Below are 24,141 nucleotides of genomic sequence, written 5' to 3'. Positions count from 1 at the left end.
TCTCCTCCTGCCTTCAATCTTTCCCAGCCTTAGGGTTTTTTCCAATGAGTCAGTTCTTTGCATCAGGGGGCCAAAATATTGGAGCTTCAGCATCACTCCTTCCAGTGAATATTCAGGACTTATTTCCATGGGGTCTTGATGCTGGCAGTTGGTTGGAGTGCCTCAGTTTTCCATGTAGCCTCTTTCTCCAGCAGGATAGTCAGGGATTCTTTACCTATTGGGCTTCCCCAGTGACTCAGATGGTAAAAAAATCTGCCTGCAATGCTGGAGACCTGGGTTCGATCTCTGAGGTTGGGAAGATTCCCTGGAGAAGGGAATGGCAACCCACTCCAGTATTCTTTCCTGCAGAATTCCATGGACAGAGGAACTTGGCAGGCTACAGTCCATGGGGTTGCCAAGTCGGATACACCTGAGCGACTAACACACATAAGACACACTTTACCTGTTGGCTGAGTTTAGTGGGGAAAGTCTTACTGTGCAAGAGCTTACCATGTTTCTACTTCTGTCACATTTGATGACATCACTTGATCAAGGCAAGTGATATGGCCAAGCTCAGAGTCAGTGTGATAAGGATGACACAAGGAGGCATGATTCCTTGGGGACCATATGCCACCCCTAACATGCACAGATAATCAGTGAATAGTTCCTTGTTGCAGAGTCTATAGCTATGCAGATTCCTATCTCCACCCCAGCTAACCACCAATACTCACTCCCTTCTACCCTGTCTGCTGGCATTTCAGATGATGTCCCTGTACTGCAGACTAGAAATGGTTACTTAGTTCCTGACACACATCAGCAAGAATGAGTAAAGAGGAGCTCTGGCTCTTTGGGGTAGGTTTAATAAACACTCTTCTTCTCAAAATAAAATAACCTCTAGATTTTCCATTAGTGGGCATCATGTGTGCAGAGGCTCAGAGTGAGGTACAGAGATGTGGGCACCTGGCTGTGCCCCTGCTTCAAGGGGCAAGGATGTCAGGGAAATAATATGGAAACCATTTAGTCACATGGAGTGGGTAATTGGCCTAGGGTTGCCAAGGGAGGGTGATTCGGAGTGGGACGCTAGAGTCAGTCCTCCTGGGACATGTGATTAAATCATACTTTGTAACTTTGGGGAGGCTAAATACCCTCTCTGAGCTGAAGTTTCCACCTATGGAAAATGGGAGCACTATCAATCAATCAACCAAGATTGTTTTGAAGATCAAATGGTAACACACGTCAGGTATTTATCACTTTGTTACATTGTAATGGCTCACAAGTTTAACTACTTTGATTGACACTAATACAAACTTACCCCATCTTTCCACTATTCTCCTTGAAGAATGAAATCCAAAAATATGTATATCCCAGTGCAGAAGACCAAGGGAAAAAGGAAGAAAAAAGTGAGAAGGAGGGTGAGAGAAAGAGATGGTAAGGAGAGACTGAAAAAGAAGGAGGACAAAAAGGAGATGAAAAGGAGGAGCAGCGAAGGGGAGAGAGAAAGAAACAAAAAAAGAGATGGCAAGGCTGAACACACACATGCTTTAAGACCAGAGAGTATTTTCCGAGAAGGAGTCACATCTCTGGGGTTACCCAAAGCTCACTCGGCTCCTGGCAAACCTAAAGAATTTGCCATTGGGAGAGGCTGTGTGTCAGAGAGCAAATGAATGTTGCCACCCAAGGTGTCTGTACCAACTTGGACAGGATCCCATGGAAAAAAGAGAAGGGAGTGGGAGTGAGGGAAGGGGACTATTTCTCAGAGCAAGGCTGAGTGGTTGGCTGGGAATTCAACCATGAGACCTGGCCCATTAACAAGTCTGCAAATGATACATACAGTTCTCCCTACATTTTTAGCTCCCAAAGGAAAAACAGAGCAGCCTAGCTCTCCACACACTTTTTCAGACCAAGTCTCTTTCAGTTTCGCCCTCCTCTTTTGCATCTCCTTGGCCTGTTTCTTCCACCAGGGACCTCAGGGCTAGGTACTGGTATGGATGGAAATGAAACTAACTTCTTGCCAAGGAGGAACAGGAGCAGAGCAACATGAAGGGCTCATCCCCGGTCCAAGATCCATTCTCAGTAATAAGGTACCACCAGGGCTGAGATTGCAGACTTCATATATGTGTAGATGGAAGGATTAGTGACGACTCAAAACAGGGATGTGGATGGTATGAAAACCAGTTTTCTAATTTATGGAACTCAAGACTTAGGATGATAAAAAGAGCATACTCCCAGCACACCAAGTCACAAGAAATCTCTCTGGACATTAACATCTTCAGACATCCCCTCCTGATTAATGTCACTGACTACAGTGCTGGTTCAATAATCTGAGAAGGACCTTTCTCCAAAATTGTTTGTGATGATATGTTTCTTTCAAGTATCGCTTGCTGTTGTTGTTGTTTAGTTGCTAAAATCGTGTCTGACTCTTTTTGCAATCCCGTGGACTGTAGCCTGCCAGGCTCCTCTGTCCATGGGATTTCCCAGGCAAGAATACTGGAGTGGGTTGCCACTTCCTTCTCCAAGGGATTGTCCTGACCTAGGGATTGAACCTGTGCCTCCTGCATTGGCAGGCAGATTCTTTACCATTGAGCCATCAGGGAAGCCCCATAAGTATCATTTAATAACCAATTAAAAAGATTTAGAATTAAGGGTAGAAAATTTAGGTAATAAATTCATATTATTAATATTTCTGTATTTAGAAATCTGCTCATTTTTGGTACTTTATGTTCTTGTCATACTTAAGGAAATTAGGTCTATTGGAATTACAGACCAACCTTGTAATTCCATTTACAATAAGTAATTGAATGATTAGTTTAGGTATGAGTTTTGGTTTAAATCTTAGTTTATATTGTATTCAAATAATTTAGGGATTTCCACGTGGCCCTAGTGGTAAAGAACCCACCTGCCAATGCAGGAGACATAAGAGACTCCAGTTTGATCTTTGGGTTGGGAAGATCCCCTGGAAAAGGGCACGCAAACTACTCCAGTATTCTTGCCTGAAGAATCCCATGGACAGAGGAGCCTGGCGACCTATGGTCCACGGGGTTTGCAGAGTCAGACATGACTGAAGCGACTTAGCGTGGTTAGCACAAATAATTAAGAAAACTTAATAATCGCTATTTTAAAAAGTTAATTCATTAGGTTTATATGAATCATTTAAGTAACATAAAATTTACTGGACAATCAAAGTTAGGTGAAATAAATTTATCAATGTGATACAGAATTTTTTTTAATAAGTTTGTAACTAGGACCAAACATTAATCAAAACTCCTTAAAAGTGATGGTTAAACTCACTAGCTGCTTAATAAGAACTGTATAATTTATAAATTGAAAAGTAATAGATTAAAGAAGAGCAAGACTTTTGAATGTGGACCCTTAATTAATAGAATATTTTTTAAAATGATCTCTAGGTAACATTTTCTGCTCATAAAAGCTACCTGGAAAACATAAAAGATAGTACATTATTTTGAGCATGGTGATTATTAGTGTATTGGCTTTCTATTACAGTATAATAAATTATCTCAAAATGAGCAGCTTAAATGAATGCCCATTAATTATTATCTCACAGTTTTCACAGATCAGTAATCCAGGTACAGATTCACTTGGTCTTTGTTCAGGGTTTTATAAGACTGCAGTCAAGATTTCAGGCAGGGCTAGGGTCTCATCTGAGGATCGAAGTCCTCGTCCAAGTTCACGTGAGTGTTAGCAGAATTCATCTCCTCACAGCTTTAGCGCTCACAGTGGCTTGTTGCTTCCAGCTCAGCAAGAGGAAGCATCTCTAACTTCTAAGTCCTGTTTTAAAGAGTTTGTCTGATTAGAACAGGCCCACCCAGCATAGTCCCCCTCTTAATTAACTCAAAGCCAGCTGATGGGGTGAGGGTAGAAAAGAAATAGGAGAGGGGGATTAAAAGGTGCAAACTTCCAGTTGCAATATACATGAGTCATGGGTGTGAAATGTATTAATATGGGGAATATAGTCAATAAGTATGTGGGATCTAAATATATGGCAATATATGGTAACTAAACTTATCATGGTGATTGTTTTGAAATGTGTAGAAATATCGAATCACTATGCTGTGTAACTGGAACTAACATAGTGTTGTAGGCCGATTATACTTCAAAAACAAACATACAAAGAAGCTCATAGAAAAAGAGATCGTATTTGTGGTTACCAGAGGCAGGGGGTAAGGGAGGAGGAATTAGATAAGGTAGTCAAAAGTTACAAACTCCCAGTTGTAAGATGAAGAATTACTAGAGATGTGATAGACAGCATGATGAATATAATTAACACTGTATATTAAGGAAAATTGTTATGTCTGGGAGAATTAAGAGGAAATGGCAACCCACTCCAGTATTCTTCCCTGGAGAATCCCACGGACAGAGAAGCCTGATGGGCTATATTCCATAGGGTTGCACAAAGTCAGACACGACTGAAGCGACTAAGCACACACACACCTTCAAATCTCAGGTGGAACTCTCAGCTGAGGCCTGGACACAGAGGGCTGGAAGGAACCAGCATCCATGAAATAGAGATGATGGTAAAGAGTGTTCTTTCACCATCAGCTTTCTCTACATGAACAAGGTGCTTTTGGCCCAAGGCAAGTATTCACCACCTGCTGGAGGGGGTGGGGTTTGCATGACCATTTTGCTTCAAAGGTTTGCTGTCTCCTTGGACCAGACCCACTGGACTCTGATGTGGGCAACACCTCCTTCTAATAAAGGTTGTGTCATTGCCCCTCTGTGCCTGCCCCTCATTCAAGGTTCTGGTCTCAAACTCTGCAGCATCTTAGAATCATCCAGGCAGTTATTAAAATCTCAACAACTAGGCTGCCTCCAGACTGGCTGAATCAAAATCTCTGGAGTAAGACCCAGGCTCCACTCAGTGTTTTATAAAGTACCCAGGTGATTCCAGTGCTTCCCTAAGATACTGAGGTAGGACATCCAACTTTGGAGTTTCCCCAAATCCTCCTTTCTTGCCCCAGTTCTCCCACAACTAATTCCCTCATTGCCAGAGACTCTAAGACATTCACTCCCTGATCAGTCTCCCCATCTCACTTAGAGCCCATGTCTAGGTTTATGCTCCTTCCACTCCTTCTGAATTTCAGAGCCAGAGGGATCCCAGAGTCCATTTGACTTGAAGTCTTCATTGAATGAACACTTGAGGTTCATGAGAAGAAATTCAGGAAGTTTGGTAAGTGCAGAGGAGCCTGGGCCACTTCCTGCTCTAACTGCTTTTCAGAGCTTGGAAATCCTCTCAGTGGCCACTGAGCCCCTTTGGGAAAAGCAACAGTTTGATTGGCTTTCTGGAAAGTCAAGCTGTGGTCAGTTTATGGGAAGCCTTATCATGGGAAATCAACATCAAGAATTTACTAAGAGTGAAGATGGTAGGCAACAGGGAGCCACTGAAGATTCTGGAGCATCAGAGTGCCATGCCTGCTGCTGAACTTAAGGATGATTGTTCTGACAGTGATGGTTAGGATGGAATGAAGAGAGATTGTTGGCAGTGAAACAAGACAGAAAGCAGAGCCAAGCAGTTCTGAAGGAGGCGAGAAGCTGAGAGAAGGACAGATTTGAAGAATAGAGGGGAGAAAGATCACCAGTAAGTGTGCCTCTGACCTCTTCTCCATTTTGTCAACCGAGTCATGACCCGGAGCTGGCATCTGAAAAGCCAGAGTTGGCCTGAACCCAAATGTCTTCAGCATAAGACTGGAGCATGGGATGAAGACCTAATGAAGAGAAAGAAGATGACGAGCTTGGACACAAACCTGTGAGCTTTGGACTCTTGCACTGGTGTCTTACAGAGGGCAGGGACTAGTGTTTTGTTCTAGCGATGGCTGGTGTGTAGTGGAGTTGGTTGGTGTTGGCTTATGGACTGAAAGTGGAGCAGGAACCACTGGGCCACGTGGTCTCTGGACTTTACAGGGACTCTAGCTTAATCCTGAAGCCAAGCATGTGGATGTGGATGAATCTAGAGCACAGTGGATGGAACGGACCAAACTTTCAGGTTGCTTCTGGGGTTGTTCCTCCCTTGGCTTGGCTTGGAAGCCTGAGTTCTTCCAATCTGATGGGAAGGGAAGAAAAAGAAGGGGAAGAGAGGAAAAGATATTTACTTAACTCTTCAAATTTATGATTTTCAGCTATAGATGTGGCTAAGACCACAGTGCCTTTTAAGCTAGCTTATTGCTGGTTTTATCAGGAGATAAAATCAAGTGCACATTGTTAGAAGTGATCTCATGGGTCAAAAATCTGACCTTAGCATGAGATTTTTAGGACACTGTCCCTGAATTCCCGGGGTGCTTGTTTGGGGGAACAAACAGAGAGACACACATTGTAGTTGCTCATAGTTTCTGGGTTTGAAATCTCTGTATCTTTCTGGCTGAGTATCCTGGGACAAATTATTTAACATCTCTGTGCCTGATTTTCCTTACCCATGAAATGGAAATAAAAATTATACCGAAATCATCAATGTGAAAAGTAAAATGTATGGAAACAGGTAAAGCACACAGAAGCATGCAGAGCCACATAATAAGTGCTCGATAAATAGCTGTTACTATTATCTTGGGGCTTCCCTTGTGGCTCAGCTGGTAAAGAATCCGCCTGCAATGTGGGAGACTTGTGTTCCATCCCTGGGTTGGGAACATCCCCTGGAGAAGGGAAAGGCTACCCACTCCAGTATTCTGGCCTGGAGAATTCCATACCATTCAGGGATTTCTGAGGTAGTATGTCATAGCAAAACACCACTGGCCTGGGAGTCTGGATGCCTCGATTCTACTCTTTTTTTCTGTCGGTGACTAGTTTTCTGAACTTTCAAATCATGTTTAACTTCTGATAGACTCAGTTACTTCATCTATACAACAGAGATAATCATAGTCTGCCTTGCCATGTGATTGTGAAGATCAAATGTGAAAATGGATGGAGAAGCAACTTGCTAACTAGGGAACTCCACAGAGATGGAGGGGACCATCCTTATTGATTTGCCATCTGGGCTTCAGCTTGCTCTCTTGTCCCCCACCTCTGTGACCCTGCTCCCCACTGTACACAGAGTTGGTGGACCAGAAGGGTACCACCTGGGGCACTGTTCTCCCATGGTGGGACCCTGGACAGGAAGTTTATCCTTTAAATCTCCCATCTTCTCTCTTTATTCACTCTACCTTCTTGTACCCATCTTGGATCTTCTATTGAGGCTTTTTACTTTGTTTGAAAAATATCTAACATTTAACCAAAATAAGAGTTAGGAACCAATTTAAAGTCATGTATTCCACACATCAGAACTTTAAGTCTCAAAGAGCTACAACTACCTGATGGAATTTGGTCCCAGAACACTGCTGGTATGGTGATCCACTCACCTGGAATGATCAGAAGGCTTGGGGTTTGAGTCCTGTCCACATCCCTGACCTGCCCTGCAATGTCATTCAGGAACTCACTGTGTTGAATTGGGTTCCCTGGAAAATGAAGGGGTTAAATTGGATTCCACTGATCTCCATTATAAGCCATTTATGTGCCCGTGACTTTAAAATGCCAATAAAATCCGTTATTACAAAGAATAGATATTTCATTTTAGTTCAAAAGAAGAGTATTCTAACACAGTTGTCCAAAGATGGAGTGAAAAACTATGAGCTCCTTGTATGTAGAAGTTTTCAAGCAGAGACTGAATGACTTTCTGTAAGTAAAATCCTGCAGAAGGAATGGCTGGCTGGATTTTAAGATCTCTGCCCACTTGGAGATCAAGGGATTCTGTGAATTTTAGGAAATAGGAGGGGCCACAAAAAAACTAATGAGAAATATTAAGGAATGGGGTATTGTGATCCTCCTCAAAGCTTGCCCTGCTAGGAACCACATACTGAATCTCTTTGAAAGATCAGCCTTGAGTGAGGAGACCCCCAGCCAGGTGAAATACTTGACTTTGAATGAACCTTCTCAAGGAAGAGGAGTGGAGCCTGGGCTGTCCTGGGAGGCAGGTATTTCTTATATCAGAGCAGAGGCAAGTGCCAGGAGGAAGTATTTTCCCCCACTTAACCTGGATGGAGACTGCAGCATGGGCTGCAGAGGGCAAAAAAAAAAAAAAAGGAATAAATCTTTATTTTCCTGGTTTGTGGACCTCCAAGAAGAACACTTTTTATTTATTAGCCTGTCTAGACATAGGACCTCACCAACTGGGCTGGCTCTTTCTCTTACAATTTTCCTTCCTCTGTCACTCTTGCTGAGGATGGGGAAGAAGGTTGAAAGTTGATACCAGCAATTATGCAAGGACAGCATGGAGGCTGTTCCACGGGTCCTGGATTTGAGACTGAGATGGATCCAACAAGATGTTTTTAAAGATTTCCGACCCTGGGCAGAGGGAACCGTCAAGCGGAGTGAAAGTTGGAAATTTAGGAAGATGTGTGGTTCTACTTGGACTCTCGGACAGATGCTCCATTTCACCACCGACATGACTTATCTGCGGGTGCTGTAAATAGGACTGTTTGAATGTGCTGTGAGGCAGCGCTGTGGGCGGCCCAGGGCAGGTGTCACCTGTGAAGAAGACTGACTGGTAGAAAGAGCTGTCTTAGTCAGCTTGGGCTGCTACACCAAAACACCACAGACTGGGTGGCTTAAACCACGGATCTTTATTTCTCACAGTTCTGGAAGCTGGGGAGTTCAAGATCAAGGCAGTGGCAGATTCAGTGTCTGGTGAGGGCCTGCCTCCTGTCTGGTAGACTGCCACCTTCTTGCTCTGCCCTCACATGGCTTTTTCTTGGTGCATGGCCCTGGAGTGAGGAAAATCTGTCTCTCTCCCTCTTCCTTAAGAGTGCTAATTATATCATGACGTTCCTATTTTCAAGACTTAATCCAAATCTAAGTACCTCCCAAAGGCTACACCTCCAAATACCATCACACGGAGAGTTAGGGCTTCAACATACAAATTTAAGGAGGGACAAGAAAGAGATCAAACCAGTCAATCTTAAATGAAATCAACACTGAATACTTATTGGAAGGGCTGATGCTGAAGCTGAAACTCCAATACTTTGGCCACCTGTTGTGAGGAGCTGACTCATTGGAAAAGACTCTGGTGCTGGGAAAGATGGAGGGCTAGAGGAGAAGGAGGTGACAGAGGATGAGATGGTTGGATGGAATCACCAACTCAATGGACATGAGTTTGAGAAAACTCCAGGAGATAGTGAAGGACAGGGAAGCCTGGTGTGCTGTAGTCCATGAGGTCATAAAGTCAGTCATGACTGAGCGACTAAATAACAACAACACACCATTCAGCTCATGTTTGCATCATAGGCTTGGCCACTAGATTCCCAGAGTCCTTCTGGCCAGTAGATCCCCCATTATGTGAACTCACACAGTGCTGGTGCAGGACTAAGCCTTTTCTTACCCACTTATCCCCAGGGATCTATGCAGCCCAGAATCACATGGGCTTGGATAACAGGCTGAAAAGCAGGAGTTAGGAAACTCTGGCCACGTTGTGGTTGTACAGAGTCATAGTCATGGAGAGAGGACAGTGACATGTGTAGGTCAGCTGGCTCTCCATCTCACAGGGGTTAGTGAGTTGGAGGGGAAGAAGATCTGAGCTCCTTAACACAGCCATGCTATGTGAATGGTTACCAGCCTGTCTCTAGTATCACTGCTCTGAATCAGAAAATGGACTGAAATTGCCAAACAGTGGCGATGAAGGTGCACTTGGACTTTCTGGACACACCAGTTGCCAAGACTCAAACTGGTGTAGGAGAAATAAGTATTCATTAAGCATCCATTTATAAGATAGTACTCTGAGGCTAAACAAGGATCACTGACCCTAGTATTAACCTTCATTTTGGTACTGAAAAAAAAGTTATCTTGCATGTAGTAGTTGTTGTTGTTTAGTCACTAAGTTGTGTCAGATTCTTTGAGACCCTGTGGATTGTGGCCCACCAAGTGTCTCTGTCAAGAGTTCTCAGGCAAGAATATGGGAGTGGTCCATTTTCTTCTCTAGGGGATCTTCCTGAGCCAGGGATTGAAGCCGCATCTCCTGCATTGGCAGGCAGATTACTGCGGAGCCAGCGGGGAATCCCTTTTGCACTTAGTAGTCTTTCAGTAAATGTTGAATTGAAGAATGTAATTGAATGGTGATTCAGCCGAGGTCTAAATAGAGGAAGGGAGACCCTGAATCTCTTCCAGTCCTGGATTAGATGGCAAGTAAGGCTTCTGTGTGCCAGTCTGGAGCCACAGCTTTCAAAAGCAATTCAAAGGTTACACAGTTGAGACACAAGAGAAAAAATAAACAGCTTTTGAATTGCTTATTCTTTAGGTCCTTAAGGCAGTAAGTGTATTTAGCAGCATGGAGCTCTGTGTGGGGTGTTAGAAGAACATTTTGTTTATTCATTCACTTATTCATTCATTCACTTATTCATTCATTGACTTATTCATCACATAATTATGAAGCACATAGCATATACTAGGTGCTGGGCTTAGCACCGAGGCTAGAGTAGCAAATAAGATAAACACAGTTTTGTCCTTGAGAAGCCTCTAGCCCTGGGAGGAAGCCGAACATTGAAAACAGATGTTTCAAGTTTGATGAATGAGTGATGGGGCAATGCAAGGTGCTATGGATTGAATTTTTCATATAATGAAATTTTTATTAACTCAAAATATGATTCAAATGAAAATTAAATTTTATCACAAACATATTGTGGCCATGACTTTTCAAGTGAATTGTAATGAACATATTGGGACTTACTCATATAAACAAGTATTTTCTCCAATAAAGCTCACTCTGAGAGCATGTGTTCATATTTCAATGATATTTTTCTGGTTCAGTTCAGTTCAGTTGCTTAGTCGTGTCTGACTCTTTGTGACCCCATGGACTGCAGCACACCAGGATTCCTTGTCTGTCAACAACTCCCGGAGTTTGCTCAAACTCATGTCCACTGAGTCTGTGATGCCGTCCAACCATCTTATCCTCTGTCATCCCCTTCTCCTCCTGCCTTCAATCTTTCCCAGCATCAGGGTCTTCTCCAATGAGTCAGTTCTTCAAATCAAGTGGCCAGAGTATTGGAGTTTCAGCTTCAGCATCAGTCCTTCCAATGAATATTCAGGACTAATTTCTTTTAGGATTGACTGGTTGGATCTCCTTGCAGTCCAAAGGACTCTCAAGATTCTTCTCCAACACCACAATTCAAAAGTAACTTTTCTGGTTACTAGTATGTATTATCATTTCAAATTTGCACTAAAGGGTGGATATATTCTCCTGACTCTTCTTTTACTGTTGATCCTTTGATCTTAATTCTGGCTTCTAGAGTTGCTGTGAATGACCATGGGTTTGTCTCTACCTAGCTGCGTGAGCTTGACAAGTTATGTGACCTTGGTTTTCTGAAGAGCAGAATGTTGTTTGTGATTCTATCCTGTTTTGACTCCTATCAACCTGGTGTCTTATTTTGGGACTCTCACCATCTGAACTTGCAGGCTGTTGTCAGGGAGGGGAGGGCCCAGTGGACAGTAGGTGCCATTCATCTCGTCTATGCTGTGCACCTGTGCTGACTAGCTGATGGAGGGAGTGGTTCTTTTCTACTTCAGTTTTGTTGCTAATTACAGGCACAGACTTTATTATATAGGAGACATGCTCACAGTGACTGATACCTATCAGTGTTGGGATCTTCCTCAGACATGCAAAACAAGTGAGGCAACTGCTATTTGTGATGGTCTTAGTCCCAAAGCGATGCCATTCATCCCCAGGGCCCTTATAAAAGTGCAGATTGAGATCCACTTTGCTGACATACTGAGGGTCCCTAGACCATTAGACTATTCAGGTAAGATCTAAATCAAATCCCTAACGATTATGCAGTGGAAATGAGAAATAGATTTAAGGGACTAGATCTGATAGACAGAGTGCCTGATGAACTATGGACGGAGGTTCATGACATTGTACAGGAGACAGGGAGTAAGACCATCCCCAAGAAAAAGAAATGCAAAAAAGCAAAACGGCTGTCTGAGGAGGTCTTACAAATAGCTGTGAAACAAAAAGAAGCAAAAAGCAAAGGAGAAAAGGAAAGATATACCCATTTGAATGCAGAGTTCCAAAGAATAGCAAGGAGAAATAAGAAAGCCTTCCTCAGTGATCAATGCAAAGAAATAGAGGAAAACAATAGAATGGGAAAGACTAGAAATTTCTTCAAGAAAATTAGAGATACCAAGGGCATATTTCATGCAAAGATGGGCACAATAAAGGACAGAAATGGACCTAACAGAAGCAGAAGATATTAAGAAGAGCTGGCAAGAATACACAGAAGAACTATACAAAAAAGATCTCCTGACCCAGATAATCACGATGGTGTGATCACTGACCTAGAGCCAGACATCCTGGAATGTGAAGTCAAGTGGGCCTTAGGAAGCATCACTATGAACAAAGCTAGTGGAGGTGATGAAATTCCAGTTGAGCTATTTCAAAGCCTAAAAGATGATGCTGTGAAAGTGTTGCACTCAACATGCCAACAAATTTGGAAAACTCAGCAGTGGCCACAGGACTGGAAAAGGTCAGTTTTCATTCTAATCCCAAAGAAAGGCAATGCCAAAGAATGCTCAAACTACCATACAATTGTACTCATCTCAGAACCCCAGGGACAGGGGAGCCTGGTGGGCTGCCGTCTATGGGGTCACACAGTGTCAGACGTGACTGAAGTGACTTAGCAGCAGCAGCAGCACACACCAGTAACTTAATGCTCACAATTGTCCAAGCCAGGCTTCAGCAATACGTGAACCATGAACTTCCAGATGTTCAAGCTCATTAGAAAAGGCAGAGGAATCAGAGATCAAATTGCCAACATTAATTGGATGATCAAAAAAGCAAGAGAGTTCCAGAAAAACATCTGTTTCTGCTTTATTGACTATGCCAAAGTGCTGGGGTCCAGCCCCGGCTGATCCAGGGTATTCGAAGGAGAGATGGCATAGGCGACCTATTTATTTAAATATTCATCAAAGATATAAAGAGTAATAGAATGAGGATAGCTCAGTGAGGAAATTCAGTGGCGAAAAGAGGCTGAGTAGCTTGGTTTACGCTGGAGACCAATAAAACTTCAAGACAAGAAGTTTGCACCACTTACGTAGGCCGCAGGCGTCCTTCCGTTCTCCCGAAGGAGAGGAGACACTGAGGCCTCCCCGGTCGGATCTTAGAAGCCCAGGCATAATTAGTAAGCATGGCGGGTTCCATGCTCCAGATGGAGACTCAGCCAGAAGGTGAGAGAAAGAACGACATGGGGAGACCAAGTTTCGGTGAACAAGGCCCGCACTTTATTTTCCAAAGTAGTTTTTATACCTTAAGTTATGCATAGAGGATAATGGGGGAAGGGGTAGAGTCATGCAGCAAGCCAGGCTTTCTTCCTGAAAACTTATCATATGCAAAAGTTTAGGTGATTTGCATCATCTTCTGGCCCAGAGGCCTGTTAACATTTTAAGACCCTTTCTTCAGAAAACTTATTTTTCTCTAAAGGTGATTGGTCAGGAACCACCCTCCAAAAGCATTAGATAAAGTTGCATTCCTACAGAGCAAAGGTGTGGTGGGCTATAACAAGAAAAAGAATTAACTCAAGGGTCCAAGGTTACAAACATTAAAGCTACTACTTACACCAATTATATTAATCAATACACTGCCAGGGACACAGCAGATAAGGGATATGGAGACTTAGCAGCAAACATCGGCCCAACAAGTGAAAAACCCTTCACCAATACAATTTCTAATCAATCTTTTAACTACTCAAAAGAATCTGTGTTTAGACAGTTTAGAACATCTCCTGCCTCTCACAGTTGGGAGGCTCTGAACAATCACATGTGGCTAGAAAAACCTATTCAGGCAGGCTAGAGGATTTCCAAAGGAGTTTTTAGGTTGAAACACTGTCACACCCAGGAATTATTAACTGGAGCTGTAAGCTAACTCTTTTTTTCAGAGAGAGGTAGTGGGGGACAGTCCCCCGTAAAGTCAGAGGTGTAGGTGAAAGCACAAAGCAGAAAGTAGGCAGACTCTGGTTTTGGGGGTAGATGCTTGAGAATTTCCAGGGGGACTCCTGAGGCTTGATCCCACCTTTGCGTATGCCGAGCCTCCTTCCTCATGACCTTTGCCATGGGCGGAGTTCCTCATGCTGGCTCCTGGCAGTGATAGACTTCCAGTTGAGCTATTCCAGATCCTGAGAGATTATGCTGTGAAAGTGCTGCACTCAATATGCAATATGCAATATGCACTCAATATGCAATATGCCAGCTCCCGGCACCAAAGCCTTTGACTGTGTGGATTGCAATAAACTATGGAAAATTCTGAAAGAGATGGGAATACCAGACTACCTGACCTACCTCTTGGGAAATCTGTATGCAGGTCAGGAAGCAACAGTTAGAACTGGACATGGAACAACAGACTGGTTCCAAATAGGAAAAGGAGTACATCAAGGCTGTATATTGTCACTCTGCTTATTTAACTTACATGCAGAGTACATCACGACGTGCTATATTAGGCTGGATGAAGCACAAGCTGGAATCAAGATTGCCGGGAGAAATACCAATAACCTCAGATATGCAGATGACACCACCCTTATGGCAGAAAGTGAAGAGGAACTCAAAAGCCTCTTAATGAAAGTGAAAGAGGAGAATGAAAAAGTTGGCTTAAAGCTCAACATTCAGAAAACAAAGATCATGGCATCTAGTCCCATCACTTCATGGAAAATAGATGGAGAAACAGTGGAAACAATGACAGACTTTATTTTTTTGGGCTCCAAAATCACTACAGATGGTGACTGCAGCCATGAAATGAAAAGACACTTTCTCTCCTTGGAAGAAAAGTTATGACCAACCTAGATAGCATATTCAAAAGCAGAGACATTACTTTGCCAACAAAGGTCCGTCTAGTTAAGGCTATGATTTTTCCAGTAGTCATGTATGGATGTGAGAGTTGGACTATAAAGAAAGCTGAGCACTGAAGAATTGATGCTTTTGAACTGTGGTGTTGGAGAAGACTCTTGAGAATCCTTTAAACTGCAAGGAAATCCAACCAGTCCATCCTAAAGGAAATCAGTCCTGAATATTCGTTGGAAGGACTGATGTTGAACCTGAAACTCCAATATTCTAGCCACCTGATGCGCAAACCTCACTCATTGGAAAAGACCCTGATGCTGGGAAAGATTGAAGGCGGGAGGAAAAGGGGACAACAGAGGATGAGATGGTTGGATGGCATCACAGACTCAATGGACATGAGTTTGAATAGACTTCAGGAGTAGGTGATGAATAGGGAGACCTGGCATGCTGCAGTCCATGGGGTCACAAAGAATCGGACACAACTGAGCGACTGACTGAACTGAACTGAAGGTCCCTGGACCATAGCAGAAAACAAGTTCTGAGAGCCTCAGGGATTATCTGAGTATGCTTTCTCCATGATCAGGCAGCACATGTGTGCATTCTGCTAACTAGGTTGGCCACAGGTGGCTTCAGAATATCCACGTTGATGGCAAGAGGAGCCTTGGAGGTCATCTGCTTTCATCTCATCATGAGTAAATGAGGAAAGAGATTAATGGACACTTTTGCGATCACACGGCTAAGTTGAACTCATGTTCTCCTGAATTGATGTTCCAGTTGGCTTCCTCTCCATCTTTGATCACTGGGCTCTTTGTTCAGACATCTGAAATTATGATCCAGTGCTGTACATGTTTGATTATGAAGTTTCAACATGGAGGCCTATGGGCTGTGCCCAGCATTCGTATCTGATCGTGTCCAACTCTTGTGACCCCTTGGACTATAGCCTGCCAGGCTCCTTTGTCCATGGGATTTCTGAGTTAAGAATACCAGAGTGGGTTGCCATTTCCTTCTCCAGAGTCTCTTCCCAACCCAGGAATCCAACCCAGGTCTCCTCCATTGCAGGCAGATTCTTTATGAACTGAGCTAGGAGGGAAGTCCTTAGTTTTCTACAGAGTTTGATAATTGAGATGCTATTTTAAAGTCCATGATGCATTTACATGAAATGAAAAATTTTATTTTTCATTTTGTCTTGAAAAATGCAGAAAACTCTGGAAGAGCAACACAGCGATCATGATGTCAGGTTTTGTGGTCTCTCCAGATTGCCAATGTCCCCCCACTTCCATGACTGTGTTTATTCTCACCTAAGAGTTGCCCTGAGAAGAGTTATCTGATGGCTCTGTGAGATTTGCCCTATAGCTCTGTGTAAGGGTATGCTCTATATACACTTGGGCTTCCCTGGTGGCTCAGATGGTAAAGCGTCTGCCTGTAATGCAGGAGACCCAGGTTCGATCCCTGGGTTGGGAAGATCCTCTGGAGAAGGAAATGGTGACCCGCTCCAGTACCCTTGCCTGGAAAATTCCATGGACTGTGGAGCCTGGTAGGCTACAGTCCATGGGGTCGCAGAGAGTCAGACATGACTGAGCGACTTCACTTCACTTCAAGTGTATGCTCTAGGGCCCTCACCAAGCTTCTACCATGCCCAAATCCACCTGTCCTGATCTAAATGATGCCAGTGCCGCAACCCCTGCATCTAGCCATGCTCATTCACTAGCATCCCCAGTGCCTTTCTGATGGATCCTGTCCTTCTGTCCTTTGTAGAAAAACTCACCTTCCTGTTTCAACCAAACTGCTCTTTATTTCCCTCGGAATCACCAGTAAGCCTTTGGCATAGGCTATTAAACTGGGATTTATAACCTTCCAGGAGACAGAAAATTCCCAGAATCCATATGGATTCAAATTTTGAATGTGTGTGCATTTTTAAAATTAACTGTTACTGGAGTATAGTTGCTTTACAATGTTGTGTTTCTACTGTAAAGCGAAGTGAATCAGCTATCTGTGTACATATATCCTCTGTTTTTTTGGATTTCCTTGCCATTTAGGTCACCACAGAGCACTGAGTAGAGTTCCTTGTGCTGTACAGTAGGTTCCATTAGTTACCTATTTTATACATAGTATCCATAGTGTATGTAAGTAACTTTTTAAAAAACTTTTATCATTATTATTATTTGGCTGTGTTGCTTCTGACTTTGGTGCTTTGAGGGGGTTATTCTCTAGTTGTGGTGCACAGGCTTCTCATTGCGGTAGCTTCCTTGTTGTGGGGCACAGGCTCTATGGCTCCTGGGCTTCAGGAGTTTTGGCCCGTGGGCTCTACAGCACGAGCTCATTTCGTTGTGGTACATGGGCTTAGTTGCTCTGCCGCATGTGGAATCTTCCGGGACCAGTCATCAAACCCATGTCCCTGCACTGGCAGGTGGATTCTTAACCACTGGACCACCATGGAAGTCCCTGTAAGTCATTTTAAAGGAAAATGTCCATGGCTTTCTTTCATCTTTATTTACAAGGCCCTGGAGGAGGGTACGGCAACCTATTCCAGTATTCTTGCCTGGAGGGTCCCATGGACAGAGGAGCCTGGTGGGCTACAGTCCCTGGGGTCGCAAGAAGTTGGAGATGACTAAAGCGGCTTAGTACAACAGTACTTGTTTTCTGCCCTCTGCTTACCCTTTATGAGTCTTTCTCCTCTTTGTAGGTTTCTTCCCCAGTGAGCAGGCTCTGTGGTCTTAAGGCAATGTTTCCAAGGGGTGGTTAAAGAGGGAGAAATGTGGTTCTTGCTACAAACACTGAGAAGGTTGCATATTTGCCTCGAATCTGGAATAAGACCCTTTGAATATTTTTTTTCTTTTAATTTTATAAAAACTCCTTACATTTTGATTTAGGGTAATTCTTTTCAGAAGACTTATTAGTGCTTCATACCCATTTAAACCTTCTAAATTCTCCATTCGCTAATGGCTAAGTTGCTTCAGTCATGTCCGACTCTGTACGACCCCATAGACAGCAGCGCACCAGGCTCCCCCGTCCCTGGGATTCTCCAGGCAAGAACTGGAGTGGGTTGCCATTTCCTTCTCCAATGCATGAAAGTGAAAAGTGAAAGTGAAGTTGCTCAGTCGTGCCTGACTCTTAACGACCCCATGGACTGCAGCCTACCAGGCTCCTCCGTCCTTGGGATTTTCCAGGCAAAAGTACTGGAGTGAGGTGCCGTTGCCTTCTCCGAAATTCTCCATTACAAACCCAAGAAGTGAGAGAAGAAGAAGAGACTTGCCGCCCTGTTGCAGAGTGGCAGAGAGGAAAACTCAAGGAAATAAGTATTTGTTTTAGTGAACTGTTGACTACTAATTAAGAAATGATAAACCAAAAATCAAAACTATGGTCTCTCTTAGCTCTGACAAGCTGCATATTTTGAGGAATATTCAGCTTCAACAATAATAAAAACAGCAACAATTATCCCTTTTTGATAAAGATGTTCTCCAGGTTGACTTGGTAGCTCAACCATGTCACCAAGGACCAGGGCTCATTTGACTTAATGTTCCAACTTGCCACTTGATGGTTGTAAGATCAGCTTTGCATAGCTGAATATTATGTTCTTAAATGTCATAAATAAAAGAAAGGGGTACAGAACTGGGATTTTTCCTTTTTCCTTTATTGAACACTTAATATGATATCTGCACTCAACAAAATTTCTGGTGTATAATGCAATACTGTTACGTATAGGTACTGTATTGTATAGTAGATCTAAGGAGCATATCCATCTAACATAACTGAAACTTTATACTCATTGAACAACAATTCCCCATTCCCCTCCCCCAGTCCCTGATAAACAATGTTCTACTCTCTGCTTCTGAGTTTGACTGTTTTGGACTCCTCATATAAGTGTGATCATGAAACATTTGTCTTTCTGTGACTGCCTGTTTTATTTAGCATAATGTCATCCAGGTTCATATATATTTCTATAGATAGCAAGATTTCTTTACGGTTAATATTTCATTGTCTGTATATTCCACATTTTCTTTATCCATTCATTCACTGATGGACATTTAGACTGTTTCCGTATCCTAACTATTGTGTACAATGCTTCCATGAATATGCAGTGCAGACATCTCCAGTGCTGACTTCAGTTCTTCTGGCTATATACCCAGAAGTGAGACTGCTGGGTCATATGATACTTCTAAGCTTAATTTCTAGAGGAACCTCCATACTATTTTCTATAGTGGTTGCACTATTGCATTCCCACAAATAGTGTACAGGGGTTCCAATTTTTCCATATTCTTGTCAACACTTGTTATCTTTTTTTTAATATAATAGCCATCCTAAGAGGTATGAAGTGATATTTCATTGTGGCTTTGATTTGCATTTCCCTGGTGATTAGTGATGTTGAGCACCTGCTTATATATTTGTTGGCTGTTTGTACGTCTTCTTTGGATGTCTATTCAAAGCCTACATCCACTTTTTAAAGTTAGTTATTTATAAGTTTTTCTATTGAGTTGTAATAGTTTCTTATATATTTTGGACGTTAAGCCCTCATCAGCTATAGAGTTTACAGATGTTTACTCCCATTCCAAAGATTGACTTCTCATTTTGCTGTTTCCTTTCCTATGTAGAAGCTTGCTTTCTTTCTTTTTTTCCTTCTTCTGTCTCTCTTTTATCAGGAAAGGGAAACTTTCCCAAAGCTCTTCAACAGTCTTGTCCACTGGCTACAACTGGTTTCCATGGACACCTCTAACTGCAAGGGAAATTGAGGGAAAGTATGGCTTTCACCTCTTGTAGGAGGTGAAAAAAGGAGGAGGGGAGGTACACAGCCAAAACATGGCCAAAGGACATTGTGCACCACAGCTGCTGGCCTCTCTCTGGGTTAGCAAGAAGAGAACTAGGATCTGAGTTAGGCATTGGTGACTGCAGCTGCTGCTTCAGGAGGCTAGTCTCTCAATCTCCATCCCTTTTCTTGGACTCTGCTCCATCAGGAATCAATGACTTAAAATATCTGCTTACATTCTACCTTACCCGCTAAATGCCCTCTTTGAGGGAAAGGGCTATGATTTATTTAACACCCAGAATCTGACTCATGGTTTTTTTTTTTTTTTTTTTTTTTTTAAGGGAGGAAAGTACAAATTCATTGATTTTATATTCATTAATCAAATACATTAATTGATTAATTGAGATCCCATTTACTAAGACTCATTATTACAAAAGCAAAATGTTATGTTTCTGAGTGCTAAAAGTGGAAAAAAGTAAGATAAAGACATAGTAAACAATAGAGGGGTATGCTTAACAATTTCAGAGGAACAATAATTTATGTAGTTATTTTAAGGAGAAATTCTTTCTGTCCTCTATATTTTTGCCTTCCTTGGCACCCAGGAAAGAAAGATTGTGCCAAGCCTTTTAGAACTGATTCACCTAAAAATACTGTATGTGATTTATGGTTTTCCAAAGCAATGTCTTATTTGACATAAACAATAAATGTGTGATGTAAGCAAGGGGAGTTTAGAGGCCTCATATTTAATGTTATGGGACAAAATTACTGATACAAGGTCAAAAATCATAATTTAGGATTGTTTTAAGACCCATTCTTTCCCCCAGTGTCACCAAAAGAATCCTGTAAATGCTAGTGCAATTTCTACCTCCTATGCTCTTGCAAGAGGGAAGATCTTTTTGCTGGAAGAAGAGATAAATTGATCTAGATATTACAGTACTCAGAGGGTGGAAAGGGAGGATGAAAATGATGGAAAGCTTTATGAGTAGGGAGTGAAAGAGGAAGCTTTTTATTTTTTTCCCTGGAGACCAGAGCCAGAGTAACTATGTTTAAAAAAAAAAAAAAAGTTAGAGAGGAAAGAGAATTTGAATGTATTTCTGAGAACTACATATTTTCATCTCCTTTAATGTCTTCAGAGAGTCATGAATAATAAATAAAACTTCACCTTTAGTATTTTTAATTTTGGGGTATAGTTCCTTAAATCTGACACTTCTCTGAGACTGAGTCTCATGGGTCTCTGAGTTTATTAGGGTTACACATCCGTGATGAAACAAAGGCTCAGAGAGGTTAAAAGACTTGCAATAAATCAATTATATAGATAATAGAACTTAACTAATGTCTGAATTCCTATTTCATGCTTTATTCTTCCATTTCATTGTATAAAACAAAAGTGTATACATTTGATTTTTGTTGTTCTTCTTTGTGTGTATGTGTTTTTTCTTTTTTTGAAAGGAGTATACTTTTGTCCCTTGCTTAATTCATGGAGATTTATCAAGTTTTCAGCTTGCTTCCATCAAGCAAATATTTTGTACGATCAAGGGTTTTTCTTTCTCTATTTCCTTTTTATTTTCCTCATTGTTGGCACCTCATCTGAGGCTGTGAGTCCCTCAGAGCTATGCATCTCAGAGTGATAACCGAATTTCTCAGGGTACAAGTTATTGGGAGGTGGAATTTGTGCTATTTGGTGGCACCACCTTGGTGGCTGACTTGGTTGGTATCTCTGTCTCTGGGCACCCCCTCCCTCTCCCAGGCTGAGTCATAGCCAAAGGCGTCACATCAAAGTCTGAGAGAATGAGGCTCCAACGATGATTCACTAATCAAAGGTTTAGAATTAAGATACATACTAGTTATCGCCCGCCTGCACTATCTACCCCGAGGTTCTGGGAGAGGTTAGCATGCTTGCTCACACCTTGTTAATTCTGACTGATTGAAGGGAGAGGTGTAGAAACATCTTCAGTGTGTGTTTGTGCTTTAGGTAAATCAAAGGTGTTTGTCCCTGTCTGTTGATTAGAGTAAGCAATTGGGTTTGGAAATAGCCAGGTGGTACAGAGATTGTGGTAGAGAGATTTGGATGACTGGGTTCCTATTTCAGGAAAGGCATAGACCTGGGGCTGGGACTCAAACAGGCAATTTTTATTTTGGCAGGGGAGGTCATTACAGTCATTAATTCAGATCTTGAGAACTGACTATGGGTAAGGATATAGAAAAGGTATATTGGCTGCTTGCTCTCTCTACAGTATATTGTTTTGCTGTTGTTGTTTGTAAAAGTTGCAAAAGAAACAGGAATTTCCAAAGAAGCTGAGCATTTAAAGAGGTAGGGACAAAGAAAGAAAGGAAGGAGAAAAGTGCTGCCCTAAGAGGAGAGGTCATTTCAGAACACTTAGGGAAGACCTGGGGGAGGCTCTCGCAATGGTCCAGCTGTGATCTGATGAGGACTGAAGTCAGGCAGTGGTGGGGAGGAGAAGGATGAGATGGGATGAATAGAGAGAGGAAGGAAGAAAGGAAACATGGGGGCTGGAGCCTCTTCCATGGGCCTGGAAAATGCAGATTGGGGCTGCTGGCATCACTTATTATAATTTATTGTAGCTGTGTGGGTGTTCACCCAGGGGAGTGCACTAGCTCCATTCTCCCAGTTCCACATAATCTGGACTCCAATCTAATGGATGTCTGACAACAACAACCACAGCATCGTGGCAGCACCCACAGGAAGTAGGATCCCTGGAACCTCACAGAGTCTGTCTCCTTCATGTGGGGGCAGACATGGGGAATGGGATTGAAAATAACCAAGAATAAAAAAATAACCTTTACATTTACAGACTCTCCAAGTTAAATAGGACCATAGTCCATTCCTGGTGGTAAAGCTTTGTTGTGTTTTGCTTTCTTTCTAACTGAAAGATGAGACTATAAAATGGAAAGGAGTGGTGAGAGAACTTTGGATATTCAGAAAAGTACAAATAGCTCTTCATGGATTAGATGAAGGTCTATGGGGGAGAGATGTGTCTCAGGGGCTGAGAGAGAGGCCAGGCAGTGGAGGACCTATAAATCATGACAAGGATGTGTATTTTACCTAGTAAGTTACAGGGATCCATGATGACTTTGAATAGAAGTTACATGATCAGATTTGCATTTAAGAAAATCACTCTAACTGCAGTGTGGCAAGCGCAATAAGGGACGGCAGTTGAGGGTGGGCAAGAGGGATTCATCTCTATTCCATGTCTTTGAACTCTGAACTGTCCTAAAGTTCTAAGATTAGGCTTGAGTCTTTGTTGGACCTAAAATACAACCTCATTCTGACTTAGCTGGATCTCGTAGAGATGGGATTATAAGCCCTTCTAAGCTCCATGTCCATATGTCTAAGGCTTGTAGGTGGAATAGTCTTAGAAATTCAGCCAGAAATGATTAAGAAAACAAGGGTTTCAGAAAAACATGTCTGGGATTTCATGGAAGAGCTCTGGCTTCTCGAAGAATTGCAAAAGGGTAAAGCAACCTGTCACTGAGAAAATCCCAACATTCCCAGTTCCATCCTCTTGAATAGTTATCCTCATCTCACCCCAAAGCCAAAGCAACCTGGAGAAGGACGATCTCCTTCACATTTGTACAGCTTCCCAGCTTTTACAATTTATTTTTGCAAGTGTATTTCATTCCATCCTTGCAACTTCTTTGTAAGTCTGGCCAGCTAGATAAAATCTCAGCCTCAGTTTGCTTCTCTGTTCCCAAGTGGGAGTAATATGTGGCCCACTCATGCCAGATGGCTAATCATCTCAGTCAGAAACCACTCTCAACTCCTGGTCAAACCTACCTCTCAGCATCATATCTGCAGCAACAAGGCTTGATAATTCATGCTATGTGTTTGCTTGCAAATGAGTCTTTGTGTGACAAAAGAGAAACAGAGTGCCTGGTATGTGGATTGAATTGTGTCCCCCCCAAAAAACATGTTCAAGTCCCAAACCGTAGTACCTGTGAATGCGACATTATTTGGAAGTAGGAATTTGCAGGTAAAGCCAAGTTAAGATGAAATCCTTATCATGGGCTCTGATCTAATATGACTTCTTTCCTTTTAAGAAGACATAGACACAGGAAGAGTGCCACATGATGACAGGTGCAGCTGTGAGCCAAGGAATGCCAACGATCAATGGCCACCACCAGAAGGCAAGAGAAGATTTTACACCGAGTCTTAGAGGGAGCATGGCCCTGCTGACACCTTAGTTGTAGACTTCTGGTCTCCAGAACTATGAGAGAATAAACTCCTGTTGTTTTAAGCCACCCAGTCCATAGTACTTTGTCATAGCAGCCCTAGGAAACGAAGGCAGTGCCCTTGATCCTAAGTATGTCACACTGTGTCTTTCAACAATCAAACCATTGTGCAGGCAAGTCTAATGAAGAAACTCCTCTGTTCACGAAAGACTTTGGTCAGAAGACCAGTGAATCTTGAGGAAGAGTTTGTACATCAAAACTTGCCCATCAAACCAACAAAAGGAGAAAAGATTATTTTATTTTGTGCATCACCCTTCAGGCTGGGTGTTGAGTTTTTCCAGATTGATATGGCAAGAGACTCTAATGAAAGGGATAGTTAAATGACTTTAAACCATTTAGAATGTGCCCACATTCCTCTGGGTCTTAGGGATGGGGAGATG

At 42.5% G+C, this 24,141-nt stretch overlaps 1 non-coding gene across 1 annotated transcript; it reads left to right on the top strand.

Moving 5' to 3' along the window:
• The first annotated feature begins 16,158 nt into the window (after positions 1 to 16,158).
• On the top strand, positions 16,159 to 16,230 carry TRNAY-GUA (transfer RNA tyrosine (anticodon GUA)). Its single transcript has one exon. It is a non-coding gene; the product is annotated as a tRNA-Tyr (tRNA).
• The last annotated feature ends 7,911 nt before the right edge of the window (positions 16,231 to 24,141 follow it).

Source organism: Bos mutus, chromosome 2 (genome assembly GCF_027580195.1).
Source record: "Bos mutus isolate GX-2022 chromosome 2, NWIPB_WYAK_1.1, whole genome shotgun sequence".
Taxonomy (NCBI): Eukaryota; Metazoa; Chordata; class Mammalia; order Artiodactyla; family Bovidae; genus Bos; species Bos mutus.
This window is presented reverse-complemented; position numbering and strand designations above follow the sequence as displayed.